Here is a 16090-nt window from a genome sequence, read left to right on the forward strand (position 1 = left end):
TCCATTCTAACTCTCTGGTTAAAATATTTATTTACATAAATTATAGGCCGATAGAATGATACTTCAACGACAATAGCAATCACTTGGAGAGTTAAAAGACATGAAGTACGTTTTTATAATATGTGTGTTTTCTGAGATATTTAAAAATTATGTATTATCAATAAAAATAGTATAAGTTTTTGACAAAGTTAAATATCAGCCATGTTTAATATATTATATGACAAGGTAACCTTACAGAAGCATTTATTGATAAGTCTATAATAAAAATTGATGCTACAATTCTGTATGATTTTGTGTTGTCTCTAATATATCTCTCCACACCTCCCTATCCTGAGATATAGTTATCCAATGTGAAGGCGTCTCTATGATGTAGTTCAGATTTGTCCACTCATTGGGAGCATAAAAAAACAGTAACGCATCCTACGCCACTGTAAGTGTCTATTTAATTGTTGGTTGTATCGATTTAAAATATTTCCATCGATTCCTAAGATGAATGTAAAAAGATTACAAAATCAGATTCGGGCCAATGGGTCCCATCTGGCATATCGTCACCTTAATATTAAAACCTTGTAAGTCTGTTTGATAAGAATATTGAAAAGAAGAAAAAAACGTAATAAAAACAATATTTTAAACACCTATTTAATCGACGAATCTGCTAACACTGGTTGTGAAATACGAGGTTTTAATTCCATGTTTGAAACCACGAGACTTACGAGTTTTTAAAATTTGTCAATAGAAGTACAGCATACTACTGTAGAAAACCGAGGTTTTGATATGATTTAAAATATTTTTTTGTTTTAATTTTTTTGAACAAACTTCATTTCTTTATAATATCGGACTTACAAGGTATTAATAGTAAGGTGACGATAATATATTTTTTTTCTAATTATGCATAGTTCTTTAAATATTATGTATAACGTAAGTCATATTTATAATTGTAAGAAAAAATATATCTATGCAACATCACTATAGACATTAATATTGTCTATTAATATTATTAAATAATTATTACATATAGACGCATTCAATTAATAAACGAATAATATCCATTCCATTAAAATGGGATATTTAAATTTAATACAGGTACGAATCGGGTTACGAGACCTTCAAATATTTTAGATTGGGTAAGTTTAATAAAGAGTTGAGCGGAAGAAGGGTGTGGTGTGACGTCATTGCGTTTTCACCCTGATAAGCCTATTTCCGATTTTCACTCATTCCCGGTTAAGTGAGTAGCAAGGCTAAATGACTTATCGGAGAGTATTATTAACGGTAATATAGTAACACTTTTCGGTTATTTCAAATGTATTAAAAATTTTGCTTTACCATAATGTTATTCACACTAGTAAAGATGCAGCATACATCTGAGACACGCGCCACCTAGCCGGTTACATGTAAATTGTATGTAAAAAATTTTACCGTGGCATAATTCTCCGTGAGCTTTCTTATCGGAACGAGATGACCATATACTAATTTTATTAGATTCAATATGATCACTAATTCAATGTTCATAGCTGAAAAATGGCAAAATTCATGAAATTCAAGATTGAAAACATAACCTAACCCAACTGAACCTAACAAATAATCCTATAAATATCGGCTATATTCAAAATTTGTTTGCTGCTGGGATCTTGTAAAGTGTAAGCTGACAAGAACCGTATTTTATTTAGACATGAATTATATGTCTGTACAATACGACCCAAAGAGATTTGACGGTCTTTAATATACGACCATATATTTCCGATACAATATTTCACGGTGAAATTTGATACTGCGATCTACATGCGTACAAGTTTTCGGACAAGCACCTAGATATGCCCTAATAGGATGAACCAATCACTGCTTACATAATATTATAATTTCCATCGGTGCTTTTTCCTATTAATCTATTTGGCTACTGATGACGTGAGGAGAAAGAAGGTCGTTTTGCTTGGATGTTGTGAAGAGAGAGTGTATTTATCTATACAAGAATAAATACATACAATAATAAAAATGACAGCGTGAGGTTATATCGCGGGTACGGATGAACTGGTGAGATCGACGTGATCGATATATTAATGAGCCGAGAGACTATACTCGAGTGGAATAACGGTTGACTATGTTGAGTGGCTGGACTTAATGTGAGAGTGGTGCATCGAGTAACGGACTCGTGACGATAGAGAGACTTTATCGATTATCTTTGCCATTTATACAAATGCGGTCCATATGTTACAAGAGATATTGTTGCAATTACAAACAATAATTGACCCTACTGATATAGAGTGCGAAAATTATATGTTGAAGTGTCATGGCCGCCGTCATGGCGTTGCATTATATCATGAAAAGATTATCAGTATTGTAGTTCTCGAAACGGCCACGTTTCACTTGCCGCAGTTTAGTTATGATTGAGTAAATGCTAGCAGTCATTTTTGACAGTGAACATATTACACTTTCGACATAATATTCAATTAAAATATATAATAAATGTGGTTACGCATGGTAATTAATACCAGAGTGACCGATTAAAGGTAACTAACGGTGACTCCTACAAAAACATGTAGTAAACTGCCATACTATAACTAATAATTAGCTATGCTCCCTGGTTGTTTCTCTTAAAATCTTTTAATATTATCATACATAACTAGAATGTTGCAATATTTTTCGGTATCTATAATGTAATATGATGATTTGTTTCCATGATAACCGGTTAATTGGTGATGTGTTTACTGGTAAGAGAAGCCCTAGTTAACAGTACGTAATATAGAGAGAAAATTTTCGCCAATATTCAAATTGTTATTTGCAGGAAATTTTCAATTCCAGTGACGACGATTCCTGCAAAACGACCCGCGCTGATTGCTCGAAGGGTCGCAGTTATCGGAAATAAACCTTATAATAAAATTTCCAGATATTTTAATATTCGCTCCGTATTTTATTAAGAGCTGAAATGATGCTTGTTACGGCCTTTTGAAGGCGTTAAAACTGAAATTGTTATGTCACAAAAGTGTCACTGAAAAAGCAATTCACATTTTTTCGCCGGCAAAGAATGTTGGTACGTAAGATAATTTAGGCGAACACTAAGTAATATTTATATTATATGAGTGACTGACATTTTCATCTTTTCAAGAATGTTTAATGATGCAAGTGTTGGGTGAAGGTCTCTCTAGGTATCTTTGCGAGGCTATTTTAGTTAATATGTAGAAAAAACGTATTTATGTCATAATAATACCGTATTTTTACAACGTTTTTATTAGCTCGTATTCTTATTTGTCCAGTGGTAGTTTATCTGGTACAAATTTTGCAATCGATTTTTAACCAACTTCCCGACTAGCTATTTGAAATTTTAGAATATATCAGAACACGATGCCAATACATTCTTTTAATACTGTATGCAGAATTGAATTCGTTTTCAGTTAATTCTGTTTTGTATGGAAAGTTATTTCAGAAAAATCCGTAAAAAGTAAAAGACTATCATTGGTTGCTAAGGGGGTGGTCCTTGCAACTAAATTATTAATATATACGTGCGTTACTATGGAAATCAAAATGGCATTTCAGTATTCAGTATTTCTATATATTTTTTATTTTTTTTATTTACTTCATATCAAGTACAAGTTAGAGCATATTGAGCATAATAATTCAACAGAAAATTTAAAGACGTTGTATATAAAAAGTTCTTTTTATCTTGTAATTATTTATCATCTTAAGCCGGGTATTTATTATTGAGTCGCAACTGTAACCGTTCTAGATACCCTAACCCGTGTCCGGAAACTTGTGCGTATGCAGTTTGCCGTATCACACTTCAACGTGAAATTTTGTATCGGAAATATATGGCCGTATATTAAATACCACTGAAGCTAATCCCTCCAAACCAAACCCGTCCTACAGTGGAAATGTGAAGCATCTATTTAATGTATGACTGGGAATGTCCAGGGAGCAGATACTCAAGAATAAGGTTGCTACGCTGTAAATGAGCTCTAAATTTAAAGAATTTACTTTAATGCAAAGTGCCGGGAAGAGAAAAGAATTAAAGTATTTAAGCTTATATATGTAAAAAACGAAGCTAATCATACGGACAGCAAACCTTACGTGAAGAAATATTCATGTCCGCAGTAATATGCTGTATTTTTTTAAAAACACAATAATAAATTGGCCTTTGAAGCAACCAAATCTGACGGCCCGGTGAGCCCAATAGGTGGTTGGACCGACTTAAGCATCTCTTCCCTTTCGGAGCACATTCTCGTAAATTCCTAGAGGATGTGGTAGGCATTCTGTATTTCCCCTCCGCGTGGAAATGTCGGACGGTTTACAAGTCCTAGCTTGAAAGCTTGCCAGCAAACCCACTGTTTCCAGTCACAAATTGACTGGTGTGATGGTCAGAAGTCAATAATTTGGTTATCGCCAATCGCCTTTTTATGTCTGGAAAAAACATGTATGTGTGCCGGTCGTTGGTAGATTCATTCCACTTTCGCTGCCAAGTCTTCCAAGCCGCGCCAAGCGTCATAAGAAGTATCGTCCGCTTCAACGTGGTTACTTTTTCAGCAACAAGCCGAGGAGGCGGGGCAAGGTGAAAGTTACCAACAATGGCCTCCTCGTCCACACTAGTTACTGTATCTGCAACGGTCATAGTAAGCTGATGGGTCTCTCGTTCACAATGTTTGTATTTTACCACGTTTTTCTTAGCTCGTATTCTTGTTTGTCCGGTGGTTGTTTATCCAGTACAAATCTTGCAATCAATTTTTAACTAACTTCCCGACTAGCTAGACATTTGAAACTTTTAGACTATATCAGAACACGATGCCAATGCATTCTTTTAATACTCTTAGCCATCTTTAAGTAGAATTGAATTCATTTTCAGTTAATACTTTGGACGCGGAAGACGCACACGGTGCGTAATGACCAGGCGGCCGATCGATGTAATTAACGTGCATTTTAAAGGGGGCAATTAAAATCTCATTATCTCTTCAGCAGCGAAAGCGTTAATTATGTTTTTTATGAAAAGTTATTTTGGAAGAAATCCTTAATCCAATCCACTATTATTGGTTGCTAAGGGAGTGGTCCAGTATTCTATATTTTGTTTGTTTGTTGCAAAATAGCAAAAAAATGATTTGTTGACAATTGCCTTATTTGTCCTAAATTATTAATACATAGAATTGTCAAGTTTATATTATTCAAGAGAAAATTTAAAAACGTGGTAGGTATATGAAAAGTTATTTTAATTGATTTTGTATGCTGCCTAAGGTTACAATAGATTACAGCATCATATCCCTATTATAATTACCCAAGATATGCTATTACCAAACTTTAAGCACTTGTTATACTATTATGAGAGTATAATTTGTTTTATTTACGACCCGATTAAAATAAATGATACATCCGATTTTTCAAATTTATAATTTTGTTCTTATACGCCTTCTGCCTGTCTTCGCTCTCTGTTACACATTTTCATATATTTTCTCTTATGTGTTACAGATATATTCTCAAGACAAATATTTTGTTACTGTTCTGGCAGAAGATACTAATTCGAAAAAATTACATATTGAGTTAGTTATACCAAAATGTTCCTTATTTCAAACTTTACCGTCTGAAAACCTTCTTAATAAATAAACAGTCTTTATTTTAAAGTCATCCTTTTTACGATTACTTAATAAACTCACATGATAGACAATTTCAAACATTTTAACAATTTCAAAGTCAAATTACTCAAAACTAGTATTCTTTAGTTAGTGTGTTCTGCCAGAACAGAGACGATTAATAAAAGTCGGAGTAAAAATATATCTCTACATGCCTATATTGCGTGAGCATTATATAAACTGTCGATATCTTGGATAATTTTGAAGCACCAGTTTCGAAAATCATTTTCTTCACGGATAAGGAGAAACTTGAGAGGTTTTCAATTTCAATTACTCCCTGAAACCCTAGTACCCTTACCTTTACTGGCTTTCATGTTTTGTAACATGAGGGTGTCAGTTGCAAAGTCATTACCTACCTTCACTATTTTACATACAAACATTCATTTTAAGTAAGGGGATTTTTTTAACGTCAGTTTTTACACGCAATGTACACTCTGTCTCTCTTTAGTAAAAATTGCCATATTTTACTAATCTTCACAAGTTTTTCCTATCAAAAGTTGTACCCTACTATAAATTCTTTTTTTTCCTTTTTACATATAACGAACATTACAAATCATTAATTTAAGACGTTCACAACATGAAATTTAGAAGTAAAGAAATAATATTAAAATATTGTTATATACTTAACACAAAAAATAGATCAGTACCTAGGTACATATTAAGTTATAATAGTAGAAAATGTAAATACAAAAAAAAAGATACAAGAAAGTACACCGAATGAGCTAAGCTCGAATGGGCCCAAAACTCGATCCATTCTCAAGCCTGCTTCTAATTAAGGATCTATAGGGAATTTTTAAATTGCATACTATATTAATACGATTCAATATTTAAATATGATAACTTTGAACACATACCTACATCTAAAAAAACAAATAATGTTAACTGTTTTAAACATTTGCGAAAGATTTTTATATTGAAGTAGGTATTTTTTTAAATGTTATTACATTTATTTATTACACGTGCATGGATTAACTGCTTGAAAGAACATAATAATATCGCGGCCTTTAAAAGAAAATTCATTTGTAAATACGTATTATCGTGCAAGTTGCAAGATTTCATGCAAAATTTTTTAACGCGACAATGATTTGAGCATTTTTTATGCAAGATTTATGCACGCTGTAAACGTGTCAGAATGAAAAGATTTTTGTGCCACACTTCCTTGTCGCGAAATGAAGCTGAACGGGATTGATGTAGCAACCGTGCACCTTAGTGCTTAAAGACAAAGTTTAGACAATAAAATATTAAAAATCTTCATTTGCTCTGCCGTCATTTATCTTTAATGACATGAAGTATCACTTGCACCCGTGTACTGAAATTCTGCCGAAACAGGTGTGTCAGGAGTTGAAAGTGATGAATCTTAGGAGACATCGAAATTATTCAGTATAAGGAGTACTCTCTTTATTGATATCAAGTCGGCGTGGCCATTTACAACCGTGTGTGAATGGACTTTGGAAAACAGCTCCGCTCAGACGTATGCCATCAACAGGCAGCCTCAGATGACAATTTGTTCAGAGTCTTAATGGTCGTACCCGCATGTGCATTCTAGCCCATGTCATTCCCTTCTCGTGACAGTAAGAACTTATGCGCCTACGCAGTAAAACAACAGTGAGTCAAATAGTTCAATAAAATGACAACAATGCGTTTCATTTAAGCTTGAGGAATGAGATTGACGAGACAGTCAGCACGTTTACGTGTAAACAGTTATTATCGTAGTATAGTTTAAACCCTCGATGGCTGCGCGGCTTAAGCGTTGGGTTCCAGTTTCAAATCCTGGGCCTGGCAAGTACACATATTTTTTTTTCAATTTGTGAATGAGTCAGAGTATGGATCTAATAGTTTGAGCAAGTGGCTGACATCCATTTATCGTAAAAACAAAATCTGTTAATATAAACCTCCACTCCGTGGAGGTCCATATTATGATCTTATTAGGATAGGACATCGTCGAAAAACAAATAGTTTATTATCGCGATAACTTAATTTACACATTATTGGTGTTAGTAACGTGACTACTGTTGTACAGGTGCTATATATATATTTTTTAATTAAATCAGAACCTTTCGCTACTAAAAAAATGTGTAGTTGTAAAGATACTCACATAAAAAAAATAGCAGTGATAAATATATTAATAATATATAACATGTTTAAATAACAATAATAGCCTGATTTGGGATAATTTTATATCCTAGGTCCAATGACATTAATATGGACGAAGCATCTGAAAAAAAAACTGACAATCACTTTTTTGTCGGGTCTGCCGAATGGCATAATCTGTTCTAACGCCATTACAATAAAGGTGATATTGCTATAAATTCCCGATGTTTTTGTCGGATCTGACGAATGGCATAATTCATATTTTAATATCAATATCGCTCGCTCAAATAAACATTGACACTAGAAACACTATTCTAACGCCATTACAATAAAGATGATATTGCTATAAATTCCCGATGCGTGATATCGCATAATGGAAATTACGAATTTTTGTCACTACCTATACATGTGCGAATGTCGCTATGCGCGAATTTACTTGAAAACTACTGTACTGAGTGTGTTTTCCATTAATAATGTCATTGCCTAGGTGTTACCGTATAAGTGAAATATCTAATTTGTTAATAATTTTAATTAATAAAACATGTACATAATTTATTATTGCAATTTTGGATTGAATGTATCAAAATGATCTCTTTCTTCTTACTTTATTTCATACATATAAATTAGTATATAAACAGAGCATATTAATAAAAAATCTTTTTAAAAAAGCCATGACATTTTTATTATAAGCTTGCCTTTGATGTGACGCAAATGTGAGTATTAAAAGTGGGGACTTTATTAAAAAATTACCTGGCATAATTTTATAATAATATTTTCAGGGAAAATTAATAAAAATACGGTGAGATTTGTTTGAATTCCTGGAAGGTCCCAAATTGCGTCGCAATTTCTCTTAATATGGTAGGCAAGGAAAATAAGTGTGACGAAGCGATTTGATAGTTGAACCCAAAGATGTTGAAGAGAACCCTCTCTCGTAGACGGAGCCTAATTATACTTATTATGAAAGTGTAGTTGACAAAAAGGACTCATGGACTAACGTTTTACACTTTTAGATATATTTAAAGCAAATTTCAAAGTCTCAATTATGTTAACACAGTTTTAGATAAGTTTCAGTCAACTACACACATAATATTATAATAATTTTGCACATTATGTCATGAAACTTGAATTTATTTAATGTAAATGAAAATTAATACTATATATCTAGTGAGAGTATTTGATGAAATTTTAAATGAAATTGTTTTTAATTTTGATGGAAAAAAAATCAAGGGGGAACGTGCGCCGCGTAGGTCAAAATGGAGATTTGAACATGTACCGTTTTTAAAAAAAAAAAAATTTCGGTAAGGTACATGTTCAAGCACGCGCGTTAACATGATCTTACCCCCTAATTTATTTATCGTTTGTCAATTTATGTGCTACTGCCGTATGTTGTAGCTTAACTACTGGGGAATGCCATTAGAAATGGCGTATTTCAAAAAAATACTACCTTATTCTTAGGTTAATAATTATTATAAAGCAAACATTATTCATAAAATGTTTATCACATATGAATGGTTAAAGACATAGCTTGAAATAATAGTAGTAAATAGAGTAAATCTTGCTCATTTTTTGAATAATACAATGCCTAATTCTTGTCAAATTTTGGATCACAGAGATTATCAATATAATTTTTTATCGTAAATATTTTACTATAATAATGTGGACATCACTTTTACTAATGGTTTTATAAATGCTTTTAAAAATTAATAAATATAAAAAATCTTAATACCACTGCACATGGATGTACTGAAATATGACTATATTCTAAAACATTAGAGCGAGAGGTTTAAAAGAATACTATTTTATGTAATAAAAAATACTTTATGCAGTCATCAAATGTTTAAAATAAATATAAAGGATTATAAAGCTGCAAAATCATATAAATAGATTATCTACAACGTTTAAGGTATGTCCAGGATCATGCTTTGAAAATAGCATAAATTCTAAATTTTGACCTACGCTGAGCATGTAAATACTTTGAATCAGTGTTATAAGCGTGAAATAAATTGTTGCACAAGTAATCATATTTATTTAGAGTATTTACGTGAAGTCACAACAAATCGTAAACTATTATATCACAACACATACATTATGATATTATATAAAACTTCTTCATGCTCGCTAATTAACCATAGAAACATGTGGAATCATCGACAAGTATATTGTAAATAAGTAAACACAACATTTTTTTTGAAGTTATACCTACTTCTTTGGCGCGTTTGGGAAAACAGATCAGTGTGTATTTTTGGCGTGTGACGAAGTGGCGCGCGCCGATGTAACACATAATTTATTATTATGGTTATATTCATTTCGGTCTTAAGGGTACATGCGCATAGTGTCATTTAGTTAGTCGTTCAAAACAACCAAGTAAAGAGCACGTGTTGTAAACATAACCAATAAATTGTGTCATTATAAACATAATATATGTTTATAAACAAATTTCTGGAGACTAACATTCTAAACTGTTAATTTATATTCATTAAACTGTATTTATAATAGAGTATATATTTATTTTTCATTATCAAGATTGTGTATCAAGATTTGAGGCTATATTTATGTAAGTATTATTTATGAGTCAAATTATATATCAATAAATAAATAAATTTCGTGAATGTTGTGTTGGTAAATAATTCTAAAAATATATATTAAAATTTGATTTTTTATAAATTCATCATGGGCACTTCTGAATCGATTATAACCGCTTTATGGAAAAGATGAGTTTTGGTCCAATACAATAATTAAAGTACAATAACCATGTGACATATGAGACACAGATGAATCGCGTACGTTATAATTAACCTAATCCACTGTAATATTAATAGACTCAGGTAACGGCTTATTTTGTTTTGTTACGCCAAAGAAGTATAACTGCTAACGCGCGTACATAAGTACACACACCTATTTTTTAATAATTATTATGCCTCTCCACTTAAGATTACTATACTGGAATTTCGGTATTTCCTATTGAATACCGGTATTCGTAAAATAACTGAAAAAAACTAACAGAATTATCTACCAAGAAATATAATAAAATATGTAAAAATCTTTTAAAAATATTAATATTTTATAGCATGTGTCATTGCTGGTCACCATGGATGATGATAAGAAATGGAAGTAAATCACGCGTCGCATAACCTAACAAAGAAAATAAATTACAGTCCTGTCCTTTCAAGTTAATTAATACATTTTGTTTCAATACCGAATATATCGGTATGGTCGGTAAATCGGTAAAGCCAGTATTTCGGTATCAAAAAATACTGTGATACCGGTTTTAAAGTACCGGCATTGCAATTCCTACTTTCCAGAATTTATTTTTGTTTATCTCAGCGCTCGAAATGGACAAGTTTACGAACCGGAGCGCTCGCGAATTATCTGAAGATATTAACATAGTTATCAAATTTTATACTTATGTATTTTATATAAATAAATGTGTTAGACTTTTGTTATATAGCATATTATTATTTGGCTTAGACGTCAAATTAATTTTTTCACGAGACGAAGCGATAATTTTATCGATTTTACGAACCGGAACGGCGCTCCAGTGTGCTCCGATCCATTTTGAGCGCTGGTTTATCTTAACTCTTTATTATCTTTACTTGCCAATTATGCATTTAAATATTCCGTTTTCATTGTTTATTTATCTTATTAAGTTCTTGACATTGGTACAAACAGCGATCAGTTGTCATTGATTTTACGAATTATACATCGCATGTAGACCCCTCTTCCACGTTATTCAATTTTTACAAACAAATTTTGATGAGACGTGTTGCAATCCTCACGCTGTGTATACTGTTTGTAATATAGGCCTTTAATAAATAATACAAATCACTTTTCACACCAATTTATTATACTTAATATAGACCCATTTTATAGGCATTGCCTTCATTTACTGATCTTTATAGTATTGGGTACATTTTTGACGAAACCCAATCACCAAAGTTGTACTATATTTTCTTAATTTTCTGCCTCTTACACCATTGACCACGAGTAGTCTCACCAAGGTATAAAAAACTGTAGCACTGGAAAAACTACTAAAGAAAATATCTAGTATATTCTTTATTATTTAAAAAATAGAAATACTTCCAGTTTTAGTATTTATTCAGAGTTCCCAGACATTAATCAATAATAACAGAGAATATTTCAAATGGTACACGAAAAAAGATTAACAAAATAAGATGACTCGCTCGACCAAATAACCAGACTTGGCAAAGAATTAGTTCAGTTCAGGTAGGTATCACATTTGACAACTAGAAACCACACTGTCTTATTACTAATCATTAGAAAGAAATCGCGATAATATACGGTGCTTAGTTTAAAAATAGAGAACCTGTATGATCAAAAGGGTCAGAGCTAATCAGACTTAGCTGACTGGATGTAAGACTGTGAGAGATAAAAAATACGGAGTTAACAAAGAGTTAAATCCTAATCCGTCTACATAGCGCTAATGGCTTTCAGACAATGGGCCGCGCTATCTATGGGTCTCTTTTCAATGTCATACCGCTACATATGGAAAATCAGAGCGTAAAAAGTTATTTAAAGTATTAATGAAAAATTATCGAATTTATTATACTAGATAATGTTAAATAACATTAAATTACACGTGTTAAAAAAATAATATTTAGAAAATTGCTATAATAACGTACAGCTAGCTGATGTACCAAAATATGGCTACATTCATAATTTAACATGACGTTAACAATAATTATACTTACCCTTTTATGGTAATCATATTATTATTTATGTTATCATGAAAATGTTAATTTCTGAGGTGTAACAAAAAGAATTATTATATTTCTACAAGTTTCCGGACACGCTCTGAGAGTTCCTACACCTTAGCATCCAGCAATATCTCTTTGGTTCGTCGTAAAGAAATAATTAACGTAATAATTATATTATCTACATTATTTATTTAATAAGGGTTTGGCAATAATTTTACTATTATTTATCGTAGTAGCGGGGATTACTTTTGTAAATACACAACGATGTAGATACCAGGGCGACAGAGTATTGAGTCGGAGAATGATGGGCGGCATTGACGCGTCTAACTGGATTACCCGCTCGAGTGGCCGATGAATATTTTAAGCGCGGGAAAGACTCCTCGAATTTTCTGCTGCCCTGATACTTAATCACAAAACGTTTTCAATAGACGAGCTTTTTATTCAACTAAAGAGGTATTTTTTTCTGATAATTTCGAGAGTTTATTTATTGCTTTTCCTTATTTTGTCAACGTGATTTTTTTTATTGTAAATGAGACGGCATGATAAATCGTTTAGTTGCCTATGTCAGAGCATTCAATAGTTAAGTCGATATTGCCAAGCCAAAAGGCCATTCATTAGTAATATACAACTTTACGTCTAGTTTTAAAAAAGAATTTTTATGTTTTTGGCAGCGCTTTTTAGTGGACTGTACTTTGGGATGATTTTGGATGTGAATGTTGTGGAAGGGTAGTTTAAACGGAAGTTAATCTAGGCACTAACCTTAGTGTTGTTCGGCATTATGACTAGAGCAAGTTCCGGGTCATGCACTCACGCACTAGTATGCAAATATTTCTGTTTATCACTCGCACAGTACACTGGGGTTTTGGGGTTAATCATGACACTCGTTTGATGAGTCACCCTGTATGCGTTTCATCATCATCATTAGGGGTGCGACAACCCGATGTGGGTCCTGGCCTCCTCCAACAGCTCCCTCCACCTGTCCCTATCCAGTGTGACCGCTTTCCAATTTGGTACCCCCAGAATACGGCAGTATGTAGGCAGCCTGTATGCGTTTACGGTTGTTAAATCACCAAAGATGGTATCATGGCTTGCTAGATGTTTAGTCCACGGAGTTTGTAATGAGACTCGAAAAATTGCATTATTGTTTGGACAACGGTTACACTGTAGCAAGTTGATATGGCCATGGTCGACGAATAACTACCTTTGTAGCAATCACGGACGACTGATAACTCGTTAAATAGTTAAGCGCCTAGATGACAACAATAAATGAGAATAGTAGGTATGAGGTATTTGTGCAGGTTTAAGGATTAGATTGGGAACAGATTAAAAAAATAGGAATGCAAAAGTCAATTACATTTAAGAGAAGTTTTGGTGCATGCCTTATTAAGAGGAAGCTATTAATAACAAGAAACATAGAGCCTCCTTAATATCCCCAAATATGTTGAATATTTAATGTGTTTGCGTTTACGTGACAAACTTTAATGCATACTATAATATACGTCATTTCAATATTGACATGACATTAATTATTATTCTTTAACAGTGAATATTATCCCAACGTACATTCTTACAACCTCAACTAGAAAAATACGCAGTTTACATTATTTCTCAGTTCTCTCGGGAGAACTTGAGTATTTGGGAAAGATTTTTAGTCACTTGATAATATAATATAGAATTTATGATTATAGAAATCTTATATTAATTCTGTGATGGATCAATACTTAATTACTGCAAACTTCTTTTGAGAAACTTACTACCGCACAGACAAAGAAAGCTGTAACTTTAGCATGGAATAATTCTTGCTATAATAACAAACAATATTGAATTCCATAAACATAACTATTTTTTTGTCCATACATTTCTTCGCACTTTTGGGTTAGCAACATTGAATTTTATAATATAGAGAAATGCTTCACGACTAATAATTAATTAAAAATAGTCTATCAGAAAGGTTGAACAGTGATATCCAGCACTTTTTTTCATTAGATAAGCCTTTGAAATATTATGTAAAATATCCGTGAACCCCTGTGTTGAGGCATATATTAAATAATAATGTTCAACAGGAGTAAAATACATACATTTTTACTTTACGCTCGGCTTGTTGGGTGTAAACAAACACTGTGTATATTATTATGTTTAGTTAATGTATGCCTAAGGATAGTTTTGTAAAATATTTGAATACTAACTACCTACATAACCATCAAATATTTTATCATATTCTTTAACTGGGGTCAATATTCACTGCTGAATTAAGGATTCATTTAGTTCTTCACAATATTCTTTGCTATCAAGTAGATTAGTTGAACTTTATAAATACGTCGATTCTGGCGATTTTAGGGATGAATTACACCCACAATGACAGGGTAGCTATAACGTCGTAGGCCCTAGGTTCAAATCCTGTGTCTGGCAAGTACACATTGTTTTTCAATTTGTGTATGAGTCAGAGCAATGACCTAATAGGTTGAGGAAGTAGCTGACATCTATTTCTCGTTAAAACAAAATCTGTGGAGACCTATAATCTTATTAGGATCGGACATGGTCGAAAAAAATATCGTATCAAAATTTACCTTTAAAATGAATCATTGTTTTATCTATATGAAATATCTTAATTATTTACATTTTAACTAAATGACAAAGAGAAAGCGGGTACTTTTGCAAGATTTTGTTATTTGTTGAATAACTTTGGTAGGAAATTATCGAAAGCATACATAATATATTGAATTTAAACTTAATAAATCAAATTCATTTGAAGCAAACTTTAAACTTTCTTTCACTTGAATGTTTTTTGCTTTAAGCAACATTTACTATCGATTTGATCAGGAACGGAGTGTTTTTAAGGTGAGTTTAACTACCCAAATACTACGAATCTACAATTGCTACTATATATTTTTTTAATAACCTTGTCCTTGTTTTTTTCGTACAGGGTGGTTGAAAGAGTTAATTACATTGCGTCATTTATATTTATTCAAATTTATGGTGATATTGAAAAAAAAGTCGATTAGTGTGCAGTTAATCCTCGATGTATGTAAATATTATAAATAAAAATTGTTATAAAGTTGACAAGTTATAATTTGAAGTAGTGGTCTTTAACTGAAATTGCCAGACACAGTAACAAAATGCGTCTAAAGCCGGGTACTCATTAGCGAGCCGTAACTGTGACAGTTGCAGATACAATGCCTAATAATTAGTTCGCAAGCCTAATAAATAATTATTTCGCATCTAGAATTGTTTACAATATCAGGAACGGTTACAGTTGCGACTCGCTAATGAGTACTCGGCTTAATATCTATTAATAATAATTGACAATGCTTGTATTTTAGGTAATTCATATATTATTTTCAATACCTAGTAATACCCCGTTTACCCTGGCATATGCATATAATAGGTATTTACTTCTGACAGTTAAGTATGTATTATCGCAGCCAAAACAAAACGAAAATGCACGTGTAAACACATATTATCGTTTGCATGCATGGATTTAAAAAGTTCAAAAGCTTCTAAATTTTCACGCAAAAAATAGACTGCGATATTTGCGTCTGCGAAGTAGAACAATAGTGGCAAAACTGCTGGTAAAAAACAAACTACAGAACGCAGAGACTCATTTTGAGGTTAACCGATTTTGACGACCTGTCAAATAGTACCATACAATGACAACATCGCGTCTCGAATACACTTGAAGAA

The 16090-nt window shown here is 32.3% G+C and overlaps 1 protein-coding gene across 1 annotated transcript in view; it reads left to right on the forward strand.

The window, feature by feature from the left end:
- Nucleotides 1-16090, forward strand: part of LOC147071111 (zwei Ig domain protein zig-8-like) — a 195846-nt gene that overhangs the window by 167732 nt on the left and 12024 nt on the right. The gene's annotated exons all lie outside the window — the stretch shown is intronic.

The sequence above is a fragment of the Rhyacophila brunnea genome, unplaced genomic scaffold (assembly GCF_057557595.1).
Source record: "Rhyacophila brunnea isolate RB1 unplaced genomic scaffold, BYU_Rbru_1.0 scaffold_20, whole genome shotgun sequence".
NCBI classification, from domain to species: Eukaryota; Metazoa; Arthropoda; class Insecta; order Trichoptera; family Rhyacophilidae; genus Rhyacophila; species Rhyacophila brunnea.